This window comes from Equus caballus, chromosome 4 (genome assembly GCF_041296265.1).
Source record: "Equus caballus isolate H_3958 breed thoroughbred chromosome 4, TB-T2T, whole genome shotgun sequence".
NCBI lineage: Eukaryota > Metazoa > Chordata > Mammalia > Perissodactyla > Equidae > Equus > Equus caballus.
In genome coordinates this window covers 24,429,827-24,445,391 of record NC_091687.1, presented here as the reverse complement: position 1 = coordinate 24,445,391, position 15,565 = coordinate 24,429,827, and the positions used below count along the sequence as shown (strand labels likewise).

General features: G+C 39.2%; 1 long non-coding RNA gene across 2 annotated transcripts in view; it reads right to left on the bottom strand.

Annotated features, from left to right (window-relative positions):
• Positions 1-8,900: 8,900 nt before the first annotated feature.
• The window catches only part of LOC138923725 (uncharacterized), a 47,930-nt gene continuing 41,265 nt past the window's right edge, over positions 8,901-15,565 (bottom strand). For both annotated transcript variants that reach the window (XR_011437771.1, XR_011437770.1), the window contains exons 2-3: positions 14,309-14,463; positions 8,901-10,238 (exon numbers count right to left, since the gene is read on the bottom strand). This is a non-coding gene — a long non-coding RNA (uncharacterized lncRNA). The remainder of the gene's footprint in view (positions 10,239-14,308; positions 14,464-15,565) is intronic.

The following is a 15,565-nucleotide window of genomic DNA, read 5'->3' as shown; positions in this document are numbered from 1 at the left end:
CAGACTGGGGCAGCCATTTGGGGGCCATCTGTTAAGTCAGATGAAGAATATGTATACTACGTATAACGTGCTTTTACTTTTACATTCCAAAGAAACTACTGTAAAAGGGTGTAAGGTAAATGTGTGCAGATGTTCACTGCAGCATCACCATGATGGTAACAAGTAGGAGTCAACCTGGGTGAAGTCAGTGAAAAGTAGATGGGAAAAGTGTTGTCTACATGCCAAGGAGAGTTGAACTGAAACACGATGAAATATGACATGGTACACAAGCTTCCTCAAAACACACATTTTGTAAGAACACATAAATAAAAATGTACACATTAAATAAATTAGAATGGTTGATCATGGGGAAGTGAGAGCTGGCAGTGAAGAATGGAGATAAAAGAAAATTTTAAAATACACAACAGAAGAAGACTTTCAAGGATCATGATAATAATGTGGACTGAGGTTAACTCTCATCCCTTTGCATCTGTGTTAAAGGGGGAAAAAAGCTAACAAAAAGTTCATAATCAAGGCCAATGAGTGTAGGAAAGCCTGTGCAAATTACTAGGCCTTACAGTCTGGAAGGGAGCTGGGGCCCAACCACGTGTGTATCAATTCATTCCCTTCCTCATTTTTTTTTTTAATGAGCCAAACTTACTCACACTGGCCATATTGGGAATAGGAAAAGATTAAAAGTTTCTAAAATTCAGCTGTTAAATTGATTCAATTCAGTGCTACCTGAACTCCAAACATATATTTCCAAGAACCTACTGGATGTTGTCACACAGATGTTCTGAGGGAACTTCAGATTCAACATTCCAAAACTCAAACCTGTCATCAGCTCTTCTGAAAGCTGCTCTTCCTCGTGTGTGTTGGTATGCTGCTCTCTTTCATTTGCAACTCTTCCTTTCCCACATGCAATCTCATCTATCTGCTGGAGGTCACTGAGATCCAGCCCCTCCCTCTCTGCTCACTGCCCTCACTGAATTAGCCCTCAGAGACTCTTCTCCGGATAATTACAAGACCAGCCATACAGACTTCCTAACCATACTTTACAAACTAGATTTGCTCATGTCTCTTCCCTAGTTAAAAACCCTCAATGGGACTCCATTGCCTGTGATTATTCACCATACCTTTAACATGTCAAAAAAGACTCTATTACATGATTCTATCCCATCGTATAGCTTACACTCCAGCCACAGGGGTAGGGGTGGAGGAATTCCCTGCAAACATGATACTCTTTCAGTCTCTGTGCCTTCTGTCTGCATGGTGTATCAGTCAGAGCAGGCAGGGGTGCTGGTTCTGCTGTGGTCACAAATCTTAATGGGTTATAAAAAAAGATGTTTATTTCTCACTCATGCTATGTGTCCCTCATGGGACAGCTGCTACTCTGATTCACGTCATCTTCACTCTGGGATGCAAGCTGATGAGGGCACTTCTCTGGACCTTATCTGGTCAGGGAAAATAGAGAGCATGCAAACAACAGGATGGCTACTAAAGCTTTCCCCAGAAGTACTGCTTTGTCATTTCTGTTCACATTCCATGTGGTCACGTATAACATTAATCAATAGGGAATTATGCCCATCCCCCAGGGAGGGGCAGCAAATATTTGAGATAAACGATAACAGCCTAGATCTACACATAGATGATTTCCTTTGGATTGGAATCTCTGCCTGGTGAATAACTAGGCATTCTTTTCTTTTTAATTGAGGTCACATTGGTTTATAACATTATGTAAATTTTAGGTGTACATCATTATATTTGATTTCTGTATAGACTGCATTGTGTTCACGACCAAAAGTCTAGTTTCCATCCATTACCATACACATGTGCCCCTTTATCCCTTTCACCCTCTCTCCACCTGCTTCCCCTTTGGTAACTACCAATCTATTTTCCATATCTATGTGTTTGTTCATCTTCCACATATGAGTGAATTCATATGGTAATTGTCTTTCTCCATCTGACTTATTTTGCTTAGCATAATACCCTCAAGGTCCATCCATGTTGTTGCAAATGGCACAATTTCATCTATTTTATGGCTGAGTAGTATTCCTAGGCATTCTTTAAGGCACACGCTAACCTTACTTCCTCTGTGGTTATGTCTCTGACTCTGCAGGTAGAGCTCACTGTTTTACTCCTCCCTGTTCCCGTAGCATTTGGGATATGTTTTTACACTAACACTTGCATGTTGTGTGGTAATTGCATATTTCCATGTTAGTCTTCCCCATTAGATTTTGAACTCTGCAAATGTAGTCTTTAGCATTTTTGTGTTTGAAGCAAGTGTACTTTTTTGTGTGTTGAGCATGGAACTTGATAGGGGCTCAATAATTGATTGTTGAATTGATATTTATTGAACACTGTGGTGGCTATAAGAATGTATCTAGCAGACCAACTCCAGAGCATGCAATTGACCCAGGGGCTTTAGCTGCCTGCTCTAAAATTCATTGTTGAGTTTACTTGGAGGCATACCCCCATGTGCTGCTCCCAGCCAATGACTTAGTGCAGCAAGAGTTCTAAGGCAGGCTGGTTCCTGGGAGATGCTGGACTCCTCTACTGGCCAGCGCTGGCTCTAGGAGTCCCCAACAGCTTTACAACAACTTGCAAGTACTGCACACATTCTAGGATGCTTCCAACCCCTCCTTCCCTCCCTCCTTCACCTGGAGTAAGACTTATATCATGGTCTACTCATACTCCCAGCCTCCCTGGCTCCCTCCACAATTTCTCGCACAGGTGTTTCCCCATAATAAAATTCTCGCACATTTAGTCCCTTTTTGGCATCTGCTACTTAGAGGACACAGATTAACATAAGGAGCCTTCATTATTATAATCAATACTGGCAGAATATGGTAAAATTTCTTTGTGAGTTTAAAAAAGAGAGAGGTAACAAGGAAATCAGGAAGTTGCTTCGGCAGAGGTTGATGTGAATTAGGCTTTGTAACATGAGAGGCTTGTCAGTGGTGTTGGTGGGAAGTATGTTGAAAGGAGGAAGAGGGGGGGTAGGGGAATCTTCTAGATTGATGTCTTCTTTCATCTACGCATACGTGTAATTTCACTTTCTAAACCTCCAGACTCAGATTTGTTTTTAGTATTGGGGAAAGATTCTTCTTGTACACACTAGCTTTTTTTTCTTTTCTTTCTTTTCCCTTGAATTATTTATTCTGTTCCGTTTGCTCAGCTTTTTCCTTTGGGAAAACTGATTGCTCACGATTTGGGTTTCTACGAACTTTACTCCCTCTCTAATATCTTTGTCATCATTTTCTTTTGTTCACTCCATAGTCTGCGATTACTTCTCAGGTTTCTTCCCTATATCAACAACACGACAACTTGCAGTATCAAATTTTCTCATTCTCTCTCTCCACCAGACATTTCAACTTGGCTCTTGTGATTTTGGTTTCCACTTAGTCTCTTCTTGCATCACCTCAAATTGGTCTTTTTTAAGAGTATGGAACAAATATATTTTAAAATTTTCTTCTGTTTCCTGCAGCAAATCTATTTAAGGCTAAGTTTTCCCTTAAAGTCCTTAAGCATTGTCCGCCTTCCCCTGTGTTCCAGATCTTTCTTTATTGGCCTGCTCTGCATTATCCTACCTTTGCCTTCCCAGTAATTGGGGTCTGGATCTCTGGACCTGGGCTGAATGCAGACGGGAGTCTGTGAGAATCCTTAGGATGAAGCCCCTTTTGTTCACAGACTGTAGTGCATGAAGCCAAAGGAAGCCATCAGGGAAGAAACGTGAGAAATCAAACGATGAAATGGGTCTCTCATACCACGCGTTAGGAAGGAGGAGTATCTGATTATGAGCCTATGGGACAGAAACCAGAGAAACCAGATGAAAGAGCAACAAAAAGTGGGAGGCAAAGCCTGGAGAGTTCTCCTGAACCAAAGAGTTTGTCAACAGTGAATTTTCATAGAGTGCTGGCAGACTTGGAATGGGCAGGAAGGAAGCTATCAGGAATACCAGTTTGGTCTAGTCATGCATGTTGATTTTTTTAGGTTTATTTATTCTAGAATGAAGAGAAACTCTTCTAGACTTTTTTTTTTTAAACAATCATCATACACTGTTTCCTTAGCTCCCTCACAGACCACTTGTGTGTGGCTGAGCCCCTAGCAAGTATTAACCAAATGTCAGAGAATTCTTTAAGGCATGCAGACAGGTCCACTCAGATCTAAGCAGAGAAGGGAGGGAGCTCACCACAGTTGGGCTATAGTTCAGAGGGAGAGAAGGCAGGGGACATGTTATCTAGGCTGTATCCAGGTTAGATAACAAGAAGCAAACCTCAGCTACTCCCACCCCCCACCCCCAGATGCACTAAGGCAAAGGTGAGCTCTATAGGATTTCCCTGGGTCATCTCCCCACTGACCTCCCACCCCGAGCTGCCACCACTAGTTTTAGTTCAGCTCCAATAATCTAAACTTGGGTTTTTTTTTAGAACCACTGCCTAGTTCTCAGATTGCTTTAGCTCTTTCTGTTTTAAGGGAGCTCCAACAATTTTGCTTTCTAAAAAATTTGCTACTTCTATATTGAGGGCTGGGTTGTTATGACACTAGTTTGCAGAGACGAAAAGAAGCCCAAGGGCTGTGGAATAGGCCTTTTGCAGGCCCATTGTTCTGCTCCCCAGGCAGGGGCTGAGGCCAGGAGCCTTGGGCTTAGTCAGGGCTCCTCTTACTTCCGATTGCACTGCTTTGGCTCAGGAAGCAAAGCACGTGTTGTCCATTAATTATGTTTTTAAATCTGGTCCAACTGGTGATTTATTTAGTAAAACAGCCTCCAATTTTTGGTTTTATATTGACTATTATCCTTAATTTCCAATGCTGATGCAGATCTTTTCTATTTGTTTTCATGGGCATTTTAATGGAAATAGAGTGATGCCTTTTACTTTTGTTTCTTAGAATTTTTCTTAATGACAACTAAGAAAAAAATCTACTGCTTTGATTTTTTTTTCCAAATGTTTTCCAAAGAACTTTCAGTGCTTTGTACAATCATATTACAAACTGTTTGAAAGCAAGGGTCGAATCTTGGACAGCTGATGTCTGTTGAACAGACTTCTGCTCATTATGTTAGGAGACTGAATTTTATCCCTTGTTGTAAAACTTCAGTTTCCTCAAGTGAAGAGTAAAAGAAATGCCATGAAGCGCCTAAATTCCATCTTTTAAGCCTTTCTGTAAGACTGTCTGTCCAACGAAAAGTTAGAAGAGATACTTGAATGAAGCTTATGTAATGTTCTATTTTTATTAACCTTCAAGAAGAAAAAGAACATAATCCAGTCTAGTGGTTCTCAAAGAGTGTTCCAGAAAAAGTAGTGTGGGGCGGGGTGTCCTCTGAAACCTCTTTAGAGAGTCCACAAGGTGAAAATAATTTTCATAGTAACACTAAACGTTGTTTGTCTTTTTTACTCTCATTTTATGATGAGTGTATAATGGAGTTTTTCAGTCTGTGTGATGTGTGATATCACAAAAGATGAATGCAAAAGCAGACAAAGTCCAACTGTCTTCTGTTAAGGAAGACATTAAAGAGACTTGCAAAATTGTGAAACAATACTACTCTTCTTACTAATTTCCTTTGTTAAAAATATAGTTTTTAAATAAAAATGTTTTTATTTTAACTTGTAATAGATTTGTTATTGATATTTTTAATGGATTAATTTTATAAAGTTCTGTTTTTACTTTGAATACAGAAAATACCGATAGATATAACTCACATAAATATAGGCTCTGTGAGGTCCTTAATAATTTTTAAGAGTGTAAAGGAGTCCTGAGACCAAAAGGTGTGAGGACCACTCACCAAGGCTATTAGGCTTTTATTGTTGTTAGTGCTGTGGAATCCATTATGACTCTTAGCGCCTCTGTGTAGAGCAGAGTGGAGTCCTGTCCAGTTTTTATGCGCCATCCTCTCACCTTCTGGCACAGTATCAGACAATGCTCTGCTGCTAGTCACATGACTTTCACAGCCAATTTTTTCAGAAGTGGGTGGCCAGGTCCTCTTCCTAATCTGTCTTAGTCTGGAAGCTCTGCTGAAACCTGTCCACCATGGGTGACCCTGCTGGCATTTGAAATACCAGTGGCATAACTTTCAGCATCACAGCAACATACAGCTGCCACAGTGTGACAACTGACAGACAGGTGGTGTGGTTCACAGATGGGAACAAATCTGAGCTGCATTGATGAGAGCACGAATCTTAACCACTAGACCACTGTATCTGGCTTAGTATTAACTAAATAACAAACACTTAGGCAACTACCATCCCTGAGATTCTAAAAGACCAAAGGCCATTTCTTGTCCGTGTTTTTAAAATCAATATTTATCAGGTATCACTCATTCAAAACTAATTCTTGTTCACTGCTGGTGGAAGTGCAAACTGGTGCAGCCACTATGGAAAGCAGTTTGGAATATCCTCAGAAAGTTAAGGATAGATCTACCATATGATCCAGCTATTCCACTGCTGGGTATTTATCCAAAGAACTTGAAAACACAAAGGCATAAAGATACTTGCACCCCTATGTTCATCGAAGTGTTATTCACAGTAACGAAGACTTGGAAGCAACCTAGGTGCCCATCAAGGGATGAATGGATAAAGAAGATGTGGTATTTATACACGATGGACTACTACTCAGCCATAAGAAATGACGAAATCCAGCCATTTGTGACAACATGGATGGACATTGAGGGTATTATGCTGAGTGAAATAAGTCAGAGGGAGAAAGTCAAATACCATATGATCTCACTCATAAGTAGAAGATAAAAACGACAAAAAAAACCGGCATAGCATTGGAGATTGGACTGGTGGTTACCATTGGGGGAGGGGGGAGGGCAAAAGGGGTAATTAGGGTCACATGTGAGGGGATGCACTATAATTAGTGTTCAGGTGGTGAACATGATGTAATGTATCCAGAATTTGAAATATGATGTACCTCCGAAAAAAATAAAAATTGAGAAAATAAAAAATAAAAAAAAAATAAGTAAGAGGGGGATGTTTTCTCTCAGATAGCTCTGAGGCATTTTATACATTTTTAAAAAATATTATGTTTATTATTACTGCCACTAATAGTTATTATTTATTGAGCAACTACTTTATACTAAGCATTTTACTGGTATGGACTCATTTAATCTTCACGAAAACTGTGTGAAGCAGGCACCACAGCATTCACTACTTTACACGTGAGAGAACTGAGGGTCAGAATGCTAAACTGACTTTACCAAGGCCACCTGGTAAGTGGAACAGGATTCTAGCTAAGGTTTAGTCAACTTCACAACCAGGGCCCATTTCTACCATTGTGTCTTACCTTCTTTAAAGCCAAAAATGCTGATTCTTTTTTTTTTGCTGGGAAAGATTTGCTCTGAGCTAACATTTGTTGCCAATCATCCTCTCTTTTTTTTCTTCCCAAAGCCCTAGTACATAGTTGCCTATTCTAGTTGTAAGTCCTTCTAGTTCTTCTGTGTGAGCCACTGCCACAGCATGGCTACTGACAGATGAGTGGTGTGGCTCTGCACCCAGGAATCGAACCCAGGCTGCCAAAGTAGAGTGTTCTGAACTTTAACTGCTAGGTCATCAGGGTTGGCTCCAAAAATGCTGATTCTTAATGCTAGTTCATTATATAGGGTCATCATTTGCCTTTCGGCCAATGCCTTGCACAAATACTGATTAAACTGAATGTTCATGTTCAACCACAGAAGCACAGTCCAGGTACTTATTCATCCATTTGTTCATTCAATAAACATTTATTTTTTATTTATTTATTTATTTATTTATTTATTAATGTTATGATAGATTACAACCTTGTGAGATTTCAGTTGTACATTATTGTTAGTCATGTTGTGGGTACACCACTTCCCCCTCTGTACCCTCCCCCCACCCCCCCTTTTCCCTGGTAACCACCGATCAGATCTCCTTCTCAATATACTAATTTCCACCTATGAGTGGAGTCATATAGAGTTCGTCTTTCTCTGACTGACTTATTTCGCTTAACATAATGCCCTCGAGGTCCATCCACGTTGTTGTGAATGGGCCAATTTCGTCTTTTTTTATGGCTGAGTAGTATTCCATTGTGTATATATACCACATCTTCTTTATCCAATCATCAGTTTCTGGGCATGTAGGCTGGTTCCACGTCTTGGCTATTGTAAATAATGCTGTGATGAACATAGGGGTGCAACAGACTCTTGAGATATCTGATATCAGGTTCTTAGGATAGATACCCAGTAATGGGATCCCAGCCCCTTCCTTTTGCAGATGAAGAAATAGACATATAGGGAAGTACCTTTTTTAAAAAAAAAAAAAAAAAAGGCTTAAAAATATATTTTCCACATTGTCAGACCAATTGCAAGGTGGAAAATTTGAGTGAAAAACTCTTTGAGAAGAGCATTGTAGGAGTTGAACACCATAGCCCTACGAATGTCAGGTTGCAATTCTCTTTTTCTCAGTCTTTGCACGCTTCTCTGACAAGTATATACTCCCATTCCTACTCAAGGGGCCCTGAGTGGTTGTTCAGCTATTATTGGTCAGACGTGACAAGCAGATACTAGTGGACAGGCAACGTCTGTCTTCTCGGCTTCCCCTCCTGCCAGAGGCAGGTGCTGCCTGGGACCTATTAGATTATATCTGGGGTAGTGGCAGTGCCAACCGAACATCCTGTCCTGGTGCTCTTAGACTCCTGGGTCATCGGTGCAGCACATCCAGAGAGTGCTGAGTGCTCGAAACCTTATGTATTATTCACTTCATCTTTAAAGAGCTACCTCGCTTTATCATACGACTCACATAACTACTCAGTAACAGAATTATAATCCTCTCTGCCACCCGTGACTTTTTTTTTTTAATAAAAGGGGACGTGGAGGCTCAGAGAAGTTAACTTGCCCAAGGTCACACCTTCAAAAATGACATTGTCAGGTTCCAACTCTGAGCTGCCTGGCTCCAAAGTATGTACTGTTTTCACTATAAGCTGCTGACTGTGAGCTCGGTTATCTTTGTCGTTCTAACTATTTAATCCCCTGTCATGAAATAGGAATTTATTTATTTATGATGTTAGTACTTCACTGGAAATAAGGTTGACAGATTAAACACTGTGCAATATTTGGGACGTGTTTATACTAAAAAATTATTTTGTTGTTTGTCTGAAATTCACATTTAAATGGGCATCCTCTATTTTTAATTTGCTAAATCTGGCAACCCTAACCAAAAACCTTGGAGAAAATACTGGGGACAATTTTGCCCCCTACCCCCGACATTTGGCAATATGTGTAGACATTTTTGGTTGTCCTTCTGGGGGAGGGCTTGCTATTGGCATCGAGCGGATAGAGTCCAGGGATGCTGTTAAGCATCCTACAATGCACAGGACAAAGGATTATCTGGTCCAAAATGCCAATAGTACCAAGGTTGAGAAACCTTGTCTTAAAGAATCACTCCTCTAAGATAGTATAAATCCAGGGAAATTATATATTTTTAATCCCTTTAAGTCTACTGATATATTTCCAAATAGGGCTTGGCCTTCTTCTATTTCTCAGAAAAATAATGCCAAGGCAGTTTATTTATCTGGACTAGTTAACTCAGAATTGTGGATGCTGGTGGCAGCCACAGTAGACTCAATTTTTTACATGCTTTAGCATGTATTATAATAGACTTTTCATATCAGATTTGCACTTTTAATTATGTTTATTGAATAATGTTCTTGATTTGTACTAGGGGCAGGGTTCGAAATGAGGTGGCCTTGGGAAGCAGTCTTGATATTAGGTTGAAATATATGATGGCCAAAACTGGTTGAATATTGTCAATTTCACGTGGTTTGACCTGACGTATACTGCATGGTAAGACTACACAAAATGAAAATGCACTCTCATCCAATCCATGCTTCGAATCAGTTAGAGCTTTCGGTGGTCCCCAGAGTTGCTGTGGTTACTGGCCGTGGGCTAGAACTTTCAGGAGCCGTTGTGGGGGTTGTTTTAATTCCTGATGGAACTTGGGAAACTTCTCTTTCAGCTATTCGTTGTCGCAGTCTTTTTCTCTTTTATCTACTTCCTTGCATTTCACTGAAGTTGGCCACATAGACCTTGGAGCCCCAGGTGCACAAAATGTGCCCAAGCCTTGAACAGCAAGTAAATCCACCAGTAAAAAGAATTCTCATTTCAATTTGTAGCCTTTAAAATTTGTATTCAGATTTATCTCAGGGTCCGTTCTGGAGGCTAGAAAGTCCAAGATCAAGGTGCTGGCTGATTTGGATCCTGGTGAGCGCTGTCTTCCTGGCTTGCAGATGGTAGCCCTTGCTGTGTCCTCACAGAGCAGAAAGAGAGAGAGAGAGTCAATAAACATTTATTGAGTGCCTACAATTTGCCAGGTATTGTTTTGATTTGTCCAAAAAAAGGAGACAATAATTTCTGCTTGCTTAGAGCTGGCATTCTAATCAGGTGAAATAGATAATAAACAACAAACAAGAAATAATAAAATAGGTAAATTATATAGGATGTTGGAGGTTATAAATTCTAAGGAAATAACATAGCAGGCCAGCCCTGGTGGTCTAGTGATTAAGATTCAGCACTCTCACCAACACGGCCTGGGCTTGTTTCCTGATCAGCGAACCACACCACCCATCTGTCGGTTGTCATACTGTGGCAGTTGCATGTTGCTTTGATGCTGAAAGCTATGCCACTGGTATTTCAAATACCAGCAGGGTCACCTATGGTGGACAGATTTCAATGGAGCTTCTAGACTAAGAAAGACTAGGAAGAAGGACCGGGCCACCCAATTCCAAAAAAATTGGCTATGGAAACCCTATGAATAGCAGTGGAACATTGTCTTATACAGCATTAGAAGATGAGAGAACGGTGCAAAAAAGTTTGGGCAGGACTCTGCTCTGTTGTACACAGGGTCACTAGGAGTCATAGTCTACTCGATGGCACTAATTATAAACATAGCAGGCAAAAAGGTTCTTTCATGTGTGGGAGCAGGGGGTGGTAAGGTAGCCCTGGCATGTTTAGCAACAAGAAGCCTGTGGGGTTGGAGTGGAGTGAGCAAGAAGGAGCATGGAGGAGATAAAGTCAGCGATGTCACAGTGAAACAAATAACCTACTTCCCTACAGCCCATAATAAGTCCTTTGACTGAGGTAAGAATAAGTTTTTGACAAAAGGAATGATACGAATTACATTTTCCAAAGAGAATGAATTACATTTTCTAAGGATGACTCTGGCTGCCATGTTGAGAATAACATGGACGGGAGTAGCAACCTAGGAGACAGTTTGGGAGGTTTTTGCCAAAATCCAGGTGAGGCATGATGGTGGCTTGGACCAGGATTCTATTTCAGAGCCAGGGGTTTGATTCCAGAAGTGCTGAGAAGTGGTTGAATACTGGATATGTATTAAAAGTAGAAGCCATGGCACCAAGTTTCATCAAGGGACAATCCAGGTATCCTAGAGTAATTATGATTAAAGTTATTATTGCATTATGTCACCTACCCTAAAGTAGAAGTGAAATGTCTCCTTTTTATTTGCATTGTTTTGCTTTCAGAAGAGCTCTACTTAGAATCACCTAAAAGTAGCAGGTCTGAAAATAATGGGAACTGGTAAATAGCTGTCAATGAGTAATCACTATATTATTCATAGATTAAAATGAATATGTGGTTTAAGGCAACAGAGTTAGATGGCAAATGACTAAATGACTATATGCATGTGATTACCAACTGATTTAGGAAACACTTCAATCTGATAAAGCAACTTTCCTAGAACTTTATATTGGAGCTGTCAGCAATTTTTACATCTACTCAATTCAAAATACAATTATTAGCCCTGTCTAGAGAAAGGTCGATCGATTGCTCAATGTCAAAGGCAAGTAAATACATAATTTAATTGCTCATCTTTGCTCTGAATGTTTTTAAAGGAGAGCCTCATATACATTTGGATTAATTTAATGAGCATTTTCACTTGGAGAGAGGACCTATAGGGTTAAAGGTGGTGTTTAGAGTTCCAGGAGTTAAACCATCAGAGTTTGAATCATTACACCATTCTCACTGGTTGTGACCTCCAGCAAATTACTTGATTTCCTCTCCTTAGAAAGGGAGATGCTACTAATAAAAATAACTGTAATTCATTGAGGTTGAGTGAGCTTATCCTTGTACCATGTTTGGTATAGAGTAGGGTGCATAGTAAATGCACAATAAGTGCTATTGTTATTATAAGGCCACACTGAAAATTTCAAGGAAAGTAACCTCATTAATGCACGACAAAACATTAATGTAGTAATGGGTTCGATTGCTTCTTCTTTCAATTACTATTAGTGCCATGAGCCAAAAGACTTATGGCTAAGTGATCCAGCAGTATTTTGTCTAAGGCAAAGAACAGAACATTTTGGTACTTAAAATTCATTTATTGATATATGAAAAATTTCCCTATCACTGAGACTATTTATACACATATTGGAGAAAAAGCACTATTCCAGTCATAACTATAGTGAATGTCACAGAAAGTATTTCTTCCATAGGGAAAAAAACAAAACTTTTTATGGACCCTAGTTAATAGGAAAAAAATACAGGAAAACTTTTAGATGCCACATAATTTCCTAAGTCATTCTTTTCTACCTAGTTCTACATTTGTCTTTTCTTTTAAAATATTCTTCCCTCAAACCTTGTCATCTCAGAGTAATATTTCTAGAAAAAATATATCTTTACAAAGCAAAAACAGATTTTTCTTCATATTAGCATTAGTTGTTATTTTCTAAAAGTTTTTTTTATGGTTGCATAAATATTGTTCACCCAAAACAACAGAGAAAACTCTTAATGAGAACCATGTATTTACATATGTTTGAAAATTTTTAATTTCCTGGAACTTCCAATGTATATATTTATGACTGTGTGTATGTTTCTGCTATAAATACCTAGATATAACATAACATATACATTATGTTGACATGTTTATATATAATATGTCATTATATGTAGCCATATTATTGAAATTATTCTTGAAAAATAAAAAAGTGAAATAGCTAAACAAAACCAAAAATGACGATTATGAATGACTAGCACACTCATATGGGGCCAAAGAAAATTGCAGCATAGTAAAATTGTGAACAAAAACACATCCATCTTGAGGAGACCCGCTAATGCAGAACATCACGGGTGGATATCTTCTTTCAATTACCATTGGTGCCTTGAGCCAAAAGATTCCAAGTTTGTTTGAACAAAGCCACAGCGGAACTGCTGCTGGGAATCAATTTCAGGCTCTGGAGAAAGCCCTTCAAAAGCCAAAAAATTTGGTCTCATGCAGGGTGTGGGATTTTGAAGGCATATTTTGTAGTGTGGGAATGATTTTATACTGACATGAAGGAAATGGGGAGTAAAGGGAAAGTATTTTTCCTATGCACCAGCTAAAACTTCAGTAATCTGATGCTTTTATAAATCAATCATATACAGCATCCTGTTTCTTCACATAACTGTTTCTCTAAGATAATTAGGCCCCCCCTACTAAATGGATTTGAGTTTTAAAATGTAGTAAAATCTAAGTCAACTCGGTTGCAACAACCAGACTTTTGTGTCTGTCTGAGCCTTGCAGTCAGCCTTGGTCCCTTGTTCATTTGTTGCAGCCAAGCTCTTCTGATTGTGAAAGGCTAGCTATCTAATACAGGCAAGTGCAAACAGTATTTTCTTCTGCTGAGGTAGTTATCCTTTGAAAAAGAAAGTCGTACTTCCAAGCTTAACCATTTCCTCCACCTGGGTGCAGGGAAACCTGTAGTTTCTGAGACCCCGCTGCCTTTCTTTAAATTTTGGCAAACATCCTGGTTTTCCTCAAGTTCCCAGAATATCTACGAAATGGAGAAAAGAGAGACTAAAGTGTTTCTGCTAAGGCCATGGCAAACCAAGGCCAAGGACTCATTAGACTTGGTCCTGCAGCCCTCCAGTGGGTGTGAAGTACAAATTTCAGTATTAATGACTGATTTACAATGGATATAATTTAAAATCCTCAAAATACATAGCATGCATGTGACAGATATAAAAAAAAAATCTTTAAATGGAGTGAAAACTAATTCAGATATTCAAAATGATCATAAATTATTATACTGATGACTCTAACTACTTTTCCTCTGTAGAAGTTCTTAGATATTGCAAATATCCAGAGAAGACGTAGTATTTCTCCAAAACCAGAGAGTCCTTTCGTGGAACATCGTGAAGGACTAACGTCCAAGGGATATTCCTTGGGAGACACTGTTATCAGAGCACATAACCTTAAACATAAATGAATACCAATGCAAAAATGTTTTTCTAACTTAATCTTTTAAGAAATTAGAGAAAATCTCCAAGTGTGAGAGTCAAAGCAAGACGTTTAACAAAGCATTGGGGAAACTGTAAAAAACTCACTTAAAATCTCTCTTTCCTGGGGCTGGCCCTGTGGCCGAGTGGTTGGGTTCGCGCGCTCCGCTGCAGGCGGCCCAGTGTTTCGTTGGTTCGGGTCCTGGGCGCGGACATGGCACTGCTCATCAAACCACGGTGAGGCGGCGTCCCACATGCCACAACTAGAAGAACCCACAACGAAGAATACACAATTATGTACCGGGGGGCTTTGGGGAGAAAAAGGAAAAAATAAAATCTTTAAAAAAAAAAAAAATCTCTCTTTCCCTTGTGATCCTCCAGAGAACAATCCACATGTCAAACAATTTTATGTTAAATCCCTCCTCTCATATCACAAACTTTTGGTATCTTTTTGTCCTGAGTTAAGATGAAAACTGGAATATTATTGGCTGATGAAAGATGGAGCAGCTTTTCAAGGTGTCTCCGCCACACTAAATCCATTAAAGTACTTAGTAAAATATCTGAAGGCACATCTTCAATGATGACGTGAAAGCACAAAATGAAAATGTCGACGTGGAGAAGCAGATCAAGAAAGCAGAGAATGTCAGTGTGGAGACATGTTCCTCTCCCCTTATCTTGTGTCTATTCAAATGTTCATAAATTTAATTCTCATAATCTCTTGGAGTATGAGTTCATAATCTAGAAGTACTGAAGGATTTTTATTTTCTTCTTATTTTTCTTTATTTCAATTTTTTTCAATGAACATGAATTTGTATAATCATAGGTGGATTGTATTTCTAGGCATAATTATATAAAACGTGCATTATAACATTTTATATATATCAATTAGGTTCCGTATAATATACCAAGAGGTAAATAGTAACTCTCTGTGTGGTGGGGATATGGCTGAATTTAAAAAATATATTTTTGTCATTCTTTTTTTTCACATTTTATACATTTGTTTATATTAACTTTTTAACAGGAAAACATATTTTGGTTTTTGAGTATGTCACAATTATTGTGTGGATGGGCTGTGAAGACCAGATTTCAAGGGTTTGAACCCTGGTTTCTCTATGTCCTTTGTCTGTGACCTTGGGCAAGTCACGTCCCTTTGTATCTCAGTTTTAACATCTGTAAAATGGGGTAACATAAAGGAATCTACTGCTATAGGCTGGTGTGCAGGATAAATGAATCAATATGTTGAAACCACCTGGCACATGGTCAGTAGTCCAAAAATGTTCACTATGACAAGGATTATAATCTTTAAATTGCCGAAGTGTTTTTGTGGTGGAATTGGAAGCATACTACTGCTGGGAAGGCTTCTCC